The following is an 11,033-nucleotide window of genomic DNA, read 5'->3' on the forward strand; positions in this document are numbered from 1 at the left end:
ACGGAGCTCGGGGTGGACGCACACATTTTTGCTGGCAAAGGGCTGCAGCAGGCCATCCCGGCTGAAAATGGGGCCCGGGAGGGTCACACGCGGCCTTCCTGAGCTCCGTTTTTGCTAGCAGAGGCACCGTAGGCTGGTCCTTTGTTGTTTCCAGAGTGGCCCCACAGGCCAGATCCAACTACCCCGTGGGCCGGATCCAGTCCATGGGCCTTGAGTTTGACACCCCTGACCTAGAATGTTATTTTTATTTCAGACTATACCAATATTTAGAGATTCCATTTTCAAACAGTGGCAGAAAGTTATATCTAAATTTATTTGGCAAAATAAAAAAAATCAAGAATTAAATATAAGCTGCTACAAGATTCTAAAGATAGAGGAGGTCTGGGTTTGCCGGATTTTAGATTATATTACAATGCTGTTGTCTGGTATGGTTAAAAGATTGGATAACTAAAAAAAATTCAAGGCTATTAAATCTCAAAGGTTTTGATTTGAGATTTAGGTGGCATGCCTATCTGTGGTATGACAAAGTAAAATTTAAGATTTTAAGATTCATGATATTAGGTAATTGATTGCATGTGTATGGTAGAAGTACAAAGGAAGATTAGGTGATAAACTGCCACACTGGCTATCACCTCATGAAGCACTTCATAGAACAGAGATGATATCAGAATGCAAAATGGATGATGTATCGAGACTTACTGATATTTGAAAAAGAGGGATTCAAGATAAAGACAAGAGATCAATTAATAAGTGATTTGCTTGTGATTGGTTTAATTATTGTAGAATTTTGGAAGATTTAAATTTGATTTAAAAAGTTTTGTTTTCACAGGAACTAAATATGAACTGGATGTTAATTTATTTTCTGGAGATGAGCACTTGATTTCTAAAGTATATAAAATGTTACTCAAGATGAATCTAGGACAGGTATGTCAATCTGGCAGCCCCCAGGCTGGATATGTCATGCACAGGCCACGCCTACCCCGGCTCTGCAAAGGAAAAAAACGTTGCGATAAGTCACGACCAGCTCTTGACGCAATCAACTTTCACACCCGTAATCTAGGAGTATTATATATGTTCACCACTTTGAAATACTTTTAAATAATAAAGGAAGATAAAAATCTAATAATAAAATAAACAAACTTCTTGCAGGGTACATTCTGGCCCTAAACTAAAGCATAACCTTCTGTCAAAAGTATTGTATTCTTCACATTGTAGAAAGCAGTGCCTGAATTAAACTAGGAGCAGTGATTTTTTTTTTCTGTGAAGGGCCACAATTATTTTAGCGGCTGATTTGATGGCAATGGGAAGAATCCGATGGCAATAGAAATACTTACAAAGCAACAGCTTGTCTCAGCAGCAACCAGTCTACCTTCCTGCACCTGGGATGCGAAACATTCAAGGAATACCTGTTCTGTAGGTTAGACTGGCAAGTCGAAAAACATCCTGGGAGAAGGCAACTGTCAAATACTTTTATACTGTTGCCAAGAAATCTACAGGGATGTATTCATAACAATGACCAGGAATTAAGTTTAATTTAAGAGACTGGAACTCCCCAGAATTAAAGGTAACAGGAAATAGGACTAACTTAAAGAACAAGAAATTAAGGCTTTAGATGACTAGGAAATAAAAGTGTCATAGTAGATACAATAAATTGATTTTTCCTAAGCTGGTTCTTGGAGAGGCAAGACTTCTACTGCAATTTTCACACATATTCTGCCTACAAGAGTGAACAAACGTTGTCATCACTTTCATGCAACAATGGTCAGTTGAGGCTCCAGCTACAAAAAAAGAACCTGGGGGGAGGGGGCACACATTGCTCACCAATGATTTAAAACTTTAATTCTTCCATAAGTCTATACATATTTTAAGAAGCTGTTTCCAGAATTCAATAGGGCTTTCTTCTGGGTAAACATGCACAGGATCGCAGTCTTAAGTACTGTTATTAACCATATAACATCAACCTGTATGGTTACATAATAACTATGTGATCACCTGCCAACCGGCTCAGCAAGAAATAGCCCTGGAGCTTTTTGAACACATCAGCCAGATTATGAAATGTCCAACTGTGGAGGCTTTTGTTACCTCTTTCTTGAAAAGCCTTAGAGTTTCTTCCAGCATTTAAAAAAAAAAAAATTGGCCAAGCCTTTAGAAGGATCTCCAGTTTCTATGAGACAGGATCCTGGGTTATATTCAGGAAGGATATTTCCAATCTGGATGGGAGAAATCGACTCTTGGTTTTCCCCTTCCTAAAAGTGGTTGTTCCCAAATTGGAAATTCCCAATCTCCAAAATACCCCAAAGGCTATGACTCAATAGTGGCTGGCTGACAATCTGTTGCAACTGATGGCTCCCAGATATGCCAACTAAAGTTGAACAATGTTAGTTTAATGAATTCTCTCCCATGGAAGAGAGCCTCTTTCCTCCATATAGGGAGGGAGAACCGTGGGCATAGGCATCTAAGGAATCTTGCTTTTATGAAGATGGCAGAAGCAGTATCACACTGCAAGTTCCACTTTATTTGGAGGCATATGCAATGCTACAACACATTTACAGAAGAAGGCGGAGCTTGCTTCATCTGATGGGTGCTACCTTTGCCATTCAGTTCCACCCAGGTGATGCTGACATCATTCACCTGCATTCTATTGTTGGAAAGTTCCGTGAAAATGTGAGATCAGGTGCTCCAATTAACAAGTTAAGATTATTCTGTTTATCTGTCTGCTTTCCAAGGATAATTATTAGAAAAGCTTAACTGGAATTACTTAATTTGAATGCATTCATTATACTATTAATATTCTGAAACAAAGCATTTTTAGAATTGGATTTTTTCCCACAGAAGAATATTATTTTAAAAATATTGCTTTTTTATTAAGCAAATGTAATATCAACCTAAAATAAAACCAAAAATAAACTAAACAGAAAAAGGAAGAGCCTCCTCCTGCAAAAAAAAGGAAGAAAAAAACGAAGCTGATACCCTGGGAGTATTATTTCTATATAATTGAAGAAAGTATAAACATTAAGCATCAATGTTTATTATATCAATTCCAAATGGTAGTAATTATAACTAATAATTACATTATCCAGTTGCCTATTGCTATTCCGAATTAAGGGATTACAGGGTCATAAAAAGGAGGAATTATATTATTACTTATTACCAATTTCTAGGTATCTTAGTAATATCACTAATATATGGCATCCACATTTAACTAAATCTATTTTTATTATAGGATTTTAAAACAGTTTTACTGTCAAGTTAATTTTTCTGCCAATGCAATTTCCCTCAATTTATAAGAGCATTGTTTCAATGATAGCTTCATTGGGAGTTTCTCAGTGACAAATCTGAGTCCTAGCACTAAAAATTGATTGGATTTTTACGTAGCATTTTTGTATCACAGAAAATTATAAAATTGTTTGCATACATATTGCTAGGCAAATGAATAATTTTACAATTTATCATTTATATATAAATTAATACTGATAGAATACTAGAGGAGAACTGATTTACCTATTAGCTGTAGTGGATTTAAATATTTAGAAATAATTTGCTGCAATTAAATTGCTACTTAGAACACAGTTTAAAACTTGACAACATAATTTGTTATCATGTGTAGGAAGAAAAGGAAGAGCAGAATGACTATTCCTGCAATTTTTTATTTCCTTTTCAGATACTCCCTATATCAGAACCTTCTAAGTAATCCGGTAGGCCACAAGGAATATCATCATGTATTTATAAGTATAAAAAAAGAAGAATGGTAAACAAGATTTACCATTTGTTTTGGATGATAAGAAGTCAAAACCATTCTAAACCACATTTAAAATTGTCCTTAGAAGTTTAGATTAAGATGGAAACATTTTTCTCCTGTTCATCTTCTCTTACTCATTCATTTGTTCATCCTCAAAACAAGTTAAGAGAATAAATTTGTCCAATTCAAAGAATGGCATGAAAGAGAATGTTATTGAGTTAGTAACTTACCGTAATCATAGAGAATTAACTATCAACAATGAATACATATTGCAGAGGGAATGGAAATGAGCTCCAGTTTAATTCCAAATAAAACAAGCACTATCTGTAAATCATATAAATTGTCTAGTTAATTTCATTCAGAAGATTCTCTAGTGATAGATCGCTGATCTTTTACAGGTAGTCGACTTATAACAGTTCACTTAGGGACCAAAGTTACAATGGCACTGAAAAAAGGGACTTATGACTGTTTTTCACAGTTACGACCTTTGAAGCATCCCCATGATCATGTGATCAAAATTCAGATGCTTCGCAACTTGTTCATGCTTATGACTGTTCCGGTGTCCCAGGGTCATGTGATCCCCTTTTGCGACCTTTTCAGTCAAAGTCAATGAGGAAGCCAGATTCACTTAACAATCAGGTTACTAACTTATCAACTGCAGTGATTCACTTATCTGTGGCAAGAAAGGTAGTAAAATGGGGCAAAACTTACTTAACAAATGTCTCCCTTAACCACAGAAATTGTGAGTTTAATGGTGGTCATAGGTCAAGGAGTACCTGTAGTAGTCAAAGAATTTCATCCATTTTATATAATCTTTTTTCTATCAGCCACATTAGGTCTAGGAAGCTTTAAAATATTTAGGCAACAGGATTTGAATTCCGAACTTCCGATCTTTGTGAATCTACCCGAACAAATTATTGAGAAATTTTACATAAGGAGTACAGAAATAGTAGTTGTACTGCAGGAACTTGTCCGGGCAACTGCCAGGAGTCGATTCTGCTTTGCAGGCACAAAATAAAAAAGAAAATACTAGTAAAGAATTGTCTTGTAAGTATGGCAGTAAAAAAATAAATTACTTTTGTTTGCTTTTAGCTAATTTAATTCAATCTCTTGATTTAACTAATCTGGCAAGTCAGAAAGATTACCTTCAACACTATTATCATGTGCTGGGTCTCCTTTTTCCAATTGTTTCAGTTCTGAATCACAGTCCATGTAATGTCCAATTTATCTTATTATGAGTTCTGATTTGTACATAGTACCAAACATCACAGTTCAACAAAATGAAAAAGAAAGATAGGAAGCTTCAGGATTATACAGAATCAATTTTCTGCTTCCCTTTCAGATCAAATATTGTTAGCTCTATGTGAGACTCTTAGACTCTTCTTGATTTAACTTTAATGAAAACAAATAAATGTATAACTTATAATTTCAAATGACTTGCCTTCACTAACTTTAATTAATACCAATCATGGCTAGCACAGTTTGAACGTTATGATAACATTTAGTTAAAAAATGAAACAGATTTTTAAATTATTATTATTGCTTTTTGCTTTTAAACAAAAGGGGAAATGTACTCCATTGTATGTATTATTTTGGGGGCAGAATAATATAATTTAATGAAGGAAATAGTGGAAATGTTTCATTTTCCAAAATGTTCTATCCTGCCAGTCTGTTTTCCTCATTATGATAAAGTATTAGGAAAAAGAATAAGGGACACAAGAGCAATAAAGGAGAAAATCTTCTTGGAGAAAAACTAGAAAAATTGTCTGAGCACAGAACAATGTTCCTGTTTGCTGCAGTGCTCTTTTGTATGTCAGTCTCAACTGAAGCAGTTTATACATTTGTAAATAAATACAAATAGACAAACTAATCTGGGGAGAGACAAATAAGAAGGAAACATTTCCTCAAGGTAAGCAAGAGGTGGAAAACAGCCAAGAGTGGCTGAAATAAAAAGCATGTTGCCTTTGAGAGTCACTGAGTGCTTGATAAGAATCCCTGGATTTAGAAGACCAGTTTACCTGCAGTTGAAAAAAGAAAAGAAAAGCAGAATACAATTGCTAGAAACCATTAGGTGCTTTAGAATATTTCCTGAGAGGCTAAGGAGCACTTCTAGTGCTAGAAGTGGTTGAGTGAGACAAGTCTTTTAGTTCTGTGTTGGGTACAAAACAACTATGACTCCAGACTACGATCATAAAATGAGCACACACACCTTATTTTGCTTCTTCCTATCTTTCTTCAGTTGAAAAAGGTAAAAATAACAGATCTTCTTTTCATCCTGTTTTTAGAGGAGACGACAGAACATTTCCACCTTATGCTAGGTTCCTAGACTAGTTGGAAGTAGCACCAGGCTGTCATGTTGAAAGCAAGCAAAAGGCAGGAAGGTCCAACTTTTTCTGGGCCAAGGGCCATATCTGCTCTCTAAGCAGCATGTGAGGAATGCATGTTGGACAGTAATAAGTAGGAGTGGGGGGAAAACCGTAAATTTGATTTTATATCCATTTAATTAAAGTAAAATATAGTTAAAGCATTTACTCCACGGGCATGTATTTAATTATTCTGCCTATTTCTGAAGTTATATATTTAATATAGCAACTTTTAGAGGCATATGAGGGTTAAATCTAGCACATCTGAAGGCTAGCTGAAGCCTCAGAGGTTTGGCACTTCTGATATTAGATGACTGATTTTGAGCATGTAGAAACACATCATCCCCTCTATTTACAGAAGGCTTCTAGATAGAAGTTCACAATTATTTTGAGCAATATATCAAGGAAAATGAAAGCACCTTGATATGTGCCTTGATAGCACCATTCCTAAGACTCTTCTTCAATTGTTAATAAAGAGCTTGCACAAATACAACTCATCTGCAGGGCCGCATATTCAGTCCAGCTCAAGGATGCACAATTCCAGGCTCCATAACTGAGAAGAATATCTATGCTGGTTCACCAGGGAATAAGGAACCCTAAAATCTGAGTCATGAATGAGAGGGAAAGTCTCTGTAGATAAAGATGTCTTTGCATTTTAACCCCACTACACGAGGAGTCCATAAGAGCTGTGCAATCTTGGAGTAGGACTAAATGCATGGTCCTTGATTTATGTTGTATTTCTAGATCATCATCTTTTTGCATCATCTGAAAGGGCTATATGCTTTTTCTTGTATTCTTGGAAGTCCTACACAGATTCTTTATCTCATTCTCAGACTAGGCTGGCATTCCTGACTGTTTCCAAGAAAAACAGAAGAGAAAGGTGAGAAATTTGTGCAGCATTTGGCCTTTGTTTGCACAAAAATATGACCATATTGAGAAGAGAACTTAGTGAATGCTTGTTAGTTGGGAAGAAGAATATATGAATGTAAAGAAAGCAGAACAGAATAAGGGAATCGGATTGGAAGAAAAAGAATAAGGGTAAGGTAGAAAGCACTTCCATTCCTTCATTACAAGGGACAAGAAATGAGTCTTAGAGGACATCTTTGTTAAACCCTTTTCACTGAACAGGGGTTTAGTCCAAACCGCTTCAACATGACAAACCACACTCAACGTGTAGTCCTTAATGGTACTACATCCATATGGAGGAAAGTAAGCTGTGGGGTACCACAAAGTTCTGTCTTAGACCCAGTATTCTTCAATATCTTCATAAATAACTTAGATGAGGGAATAGAAGGGGAACTCATCAAATCTGCAGATGACACTAAGCTGGCAGGAATAGCCAACACCCCAGAAGACAAGGTCAGGATCCAAAAAGATCTTGACAGACTTGAACAATGGCCCCTATCCAACAAAATGAAATTTAATGTGGAGAAAAGCAAGGTTTTACACTTGAGCAGGAAAAACCAAAGGTACAAGTACAGATTAGGTGAAACCTGGCTCAAAAACAGTAACTGTGAGAGGTACCTTGGAGTCTTAGTGGGTGATCATTTAAGCATGAGTCAGTAATGTGCGGCAGCAGCCAAAAAAGCTAATACAATCCTTGGTTGCATAAACAGAGGCATTGAATCAAAATCACATGAAGTATTAGTACCGCTTTATAAAGCCTTAGTAAGATCACACCTAGAATACTGCATCCAGTTTTGGTCACATTACAAAAAAGATGTTGAGACTTTGGAAAAAGTGCAAAGAAGAGCAATTAAAATGATTAAAGGCCTGGAAACTAAAACATACGAAGAATGGTTGCAGGATTTGGGTTTGGCTAGTCTAGAGAAAAGAAGGACTAGGGGGACATGATAGCACTATTCCAGTATTTGAGAGGCTGCCACAAAGAGGAGAGGATTGATTTGTTTTCCATAGCACCAGAGGGCAGGACAAGAAACAATGGATGGAAACTAATCAAGGAGAGAAGCAACCTGGAATTAAGGAGAAAGTTCCTAATAGTGAGGACAATTAACCAGTGGAATAGCTTGCTTTCAGACATTTTGGGTGCTCCATCACTGGAGGATTTTAAGAAGAGACTAGACAATCACTTTTCTGAAATGGTATAGGATCTCCTGTTTGGGCCGGGGGCTGGACTAGAAAACCTCCAAGATCCCTTCCAGCTCTATTCTGATTCTATTCTAATATTCTAGAATTAGCCCATAGGAAAGTGGAGACAAGAATAGGAATAATGCCTATTCACACTTCCTAAAAGAAAGGGGATAAAACTTGGGAGACAATACAAAAAAAAAAAAACAGTACCAAAGTTAAAAATACAGTTGAAGAGCCACATAACCAAAGACTAGAACCATTAAAAAAAAGGGGTGGGGGAGGGTAGAGGAAAATTGAATTATCCTCATAAGAACGAAAACCAACAGAGGAAATGAAGTGAAATCAAAGGTAACTGGAAGAAAAACCGTATTGGAGAGCTCTTTGAATTAGTCCCTGAGAAAGTAAGTGTGAAGGAAACAGCTGGAATGACACATGGACTAACTTTATTTGTGTACAATCAACTTTAAACATCACAAAACCAGAATTCTCTCAGTCAACTACTGTGTTTTAAAAAATTAGCAGGATTCCTTAAAATAGTGAAATATGTATCAATCTTGAATAAGCATCCTTTTGTAAGAGCAATAGACAACCCTTAAGGCCTGCCTGGTCCAATACGGTTCACAATCTCAGCATCCAGATCAGATAGCAGTACATGATCCTTTACAATTATGATACACAAGCGGATTACAATCTACTTTACCACCATTACTGGAACCATTGGACTAGCTATGGTTACCACAGAACAGCAGTGGTAACACAGATTCTGGAAATTTTGCTTTGTGGGGATGCAGAATGGAAGGATGGAAGAAAGACCAATGGTAGAAAAGGTGAAAAGAAGCTTATCAGAAAAAGATGGGCACTATCAGAGGAAGGACTAAGAACAAAGGGAAGTGAATTTAACACTCTGAAATCCAAGCTAGCATTTACTAACATTCTGAAATATTTCTGAACACAAAGTTTATGTTATGTTCAGCAAAAAATAATCTGATTTTCTGTGTTGCCATATTAATTTAATAAATTATATACCCCAATTCTACATTTTTCCAACTCTATTTTCTCTACAACCAGTTTGCGCTGGAGAGCTGGGGGGAGGGATAACTTGAGAAATATCAAAAGAGGAGGGATATAAAATGAATAATAAATGAACTACTGAAACCTAAATAGGACACATCAGGAAGGAATCCATTCCCACAAAGAGCTTGAAAAATCAATAACAAGGATGCTTAGAAGTACCAAAAAGGATGCAAAGGCTAGGGTGGGGGAGGGAGGGAGGGAGGAAGTATTGTATGCTGGTAGGAGGAGAGCAGGGGGGCGAGAGATTACAAAAAAAAATGCCGGGGGGGCTCTAAAGAGGCGGACTCGGCACACCCCCGCCTGCCTTTACCTTCTTACCCTCAAAGCCGATCGCAGAGATGAGACTCCGGCTCCAGGCGGAAAATAACGGCGCCCCCCCATCCGATCAGGATATGCTGATTTTGCTGAGGTTGCCCCCCGCAGCCTCCCGATTTATTCTAAAGCATTCACACGGTCAATCACTCATTCATTCATCCACGCGCGTGCGCGATCAACGTTCTCCCCCCCCCACCTTACCGTGCCGGCCCCCGCCAGCCAGGCGGCCCGAGAGCTCTAGAGCGGTCTGTGAGAGGGGGGGGGAAACAAAGGAGGAGCCGCTGCCGCCGCGCGTGTGAAAGAGATGCTCTCCGGCTCCCCCTCCTCTCACGGCGCGCTCCCGCAATAGGTAGCACCAAACAGCGCGCGCGCGCGCGCCCTCCTAACAGGCTAGACGAGTTTTCTCAGGAGTGCGCGCTCATTCGTTCCTAGCCGGCAAGGGGGCGCGCTCGCTCTGGTCTGAACCTACTTGTCTTTTCCACCAATCAGAGAGCTCTTCCCTAACAGACCTCCCGAATCTTAATACCTTCCAAAGACTTGCTACCTATTAGCCAATCACGAGAGGGAGGAAGTGCGAGCACCCTTTAGAGCATTACGTAGCCATTAATGGGCCAATAGCAAAATGTCTCACATTTTTATTCTGATCCTTCCATTTTCTCTGTAAGTGACTCGATCTGATTTGTTTTAGAAAAAACAGCTCAAAAGCGCTGGATATAGCGGAGATACAGTACAGTAGACAGAAGCAGGATGGCAGACATAGATGCTATTTAGGAAAATGGATTGGGTTTTTTTCTAAGTCCCACCTCTTTCATTAGCCTCAGCCAATAAAGTGGCGAAGGAAGGCTCTTTCGCGCTCCTTTAAAAAGGGGAGGAGTTAAGGTGGAGACGCGCTTGTCTGGATGGAGAGGCGCGCGGACTTGCTTTGCCTTCCCAAGTTTCTCTCCCCATCCCCCAACGCCCGTCCGAGCCGGCGGTGGCAGTCGATGCGCATGCGCATTGCTGATACCACTGCGGCTGAGGGTAATACGGGGGGAAGGGGCTTTAATCATGTAAATCTGGCAGTCGTTGAAGCAAAATAATTCGCTTGGCTGCTTCCTTAAGGGCCCCTATCCAGTGAGTTGCCTCTGTCTCCTTAGCCGACTGAAAGGCCAGATATTAAAAAAGGATTTCAACAAAAGAAGTTCAGTTCAAAAGAAGATGGAGAAATGGATGCCTTGCTACCGTAACATTTTGAATGGTTAATAAGAGGTTAATAATAAAAATAAATAGTTAATAAGAGCCATGACGTCAGCTTTCGAGTCAATAGAAGTTAAATCCCCCAAGGGGGACTAGTTCACGACTCTACAATATCTGGAAGTGTACAAATGTAGGTTAGGGCACATGAAAGGGTAGGCTGAAGAATCCTGTCTACCTAAAATATTTTCATATGTTTTAATTTTTGACGTTAAGCA

The 11,033-nt window shown here is 38.4% G+C and overlaps 1 protein-coding gene across 23 annotated transcripts in view; it reads right to left on the minus strand.

Annotated features, from left to right (window-relative positions):
* SMARCA4 (SWI/SNF related BAF chromatin remodeling complex subunit ATPase 4) overlaps positions 1-10,061 on the minus strand; it is a 75,719-nt gene extending 65,658 nt beyond the window's left edge. For 8 of the 23 annotated variants that reach the window (XM_034434468.3, XM_034434467.3, XM_034434466.3 and 5 more), the window contains exon 1: positions 9,784-10,061. The gene's annotated coding sequence lies outside the window, so the exon portion shown is untranslated. Of the gene's footprint in view, positions 1-9,577 lie in introns of all 23 variants that reach the window. The other 15 variants (XM_087888582.1, XM_087888581.1, XM_087888579.1 and 12 more) reach the window with 3 other exon arrangements.
* Positions 10,062-11,033: the final 972 nt, after the last annotated feature.

This window comes from Pantherophis guttatus, chromosome 2 (genome assembly GCF_059756535.1).
Source record: "Pantherophis guttatus breed Tessera chromosome 2, ASM5975653v1, whole genome shotgun sequence".
Taxonomy (NCBI): domain Eukaryota; kingdom Metazoa; phylum Chordata; class Lepidosauria; order Squamata; family Colubridae; genus Pantherophis; species Pantherophis guttatus.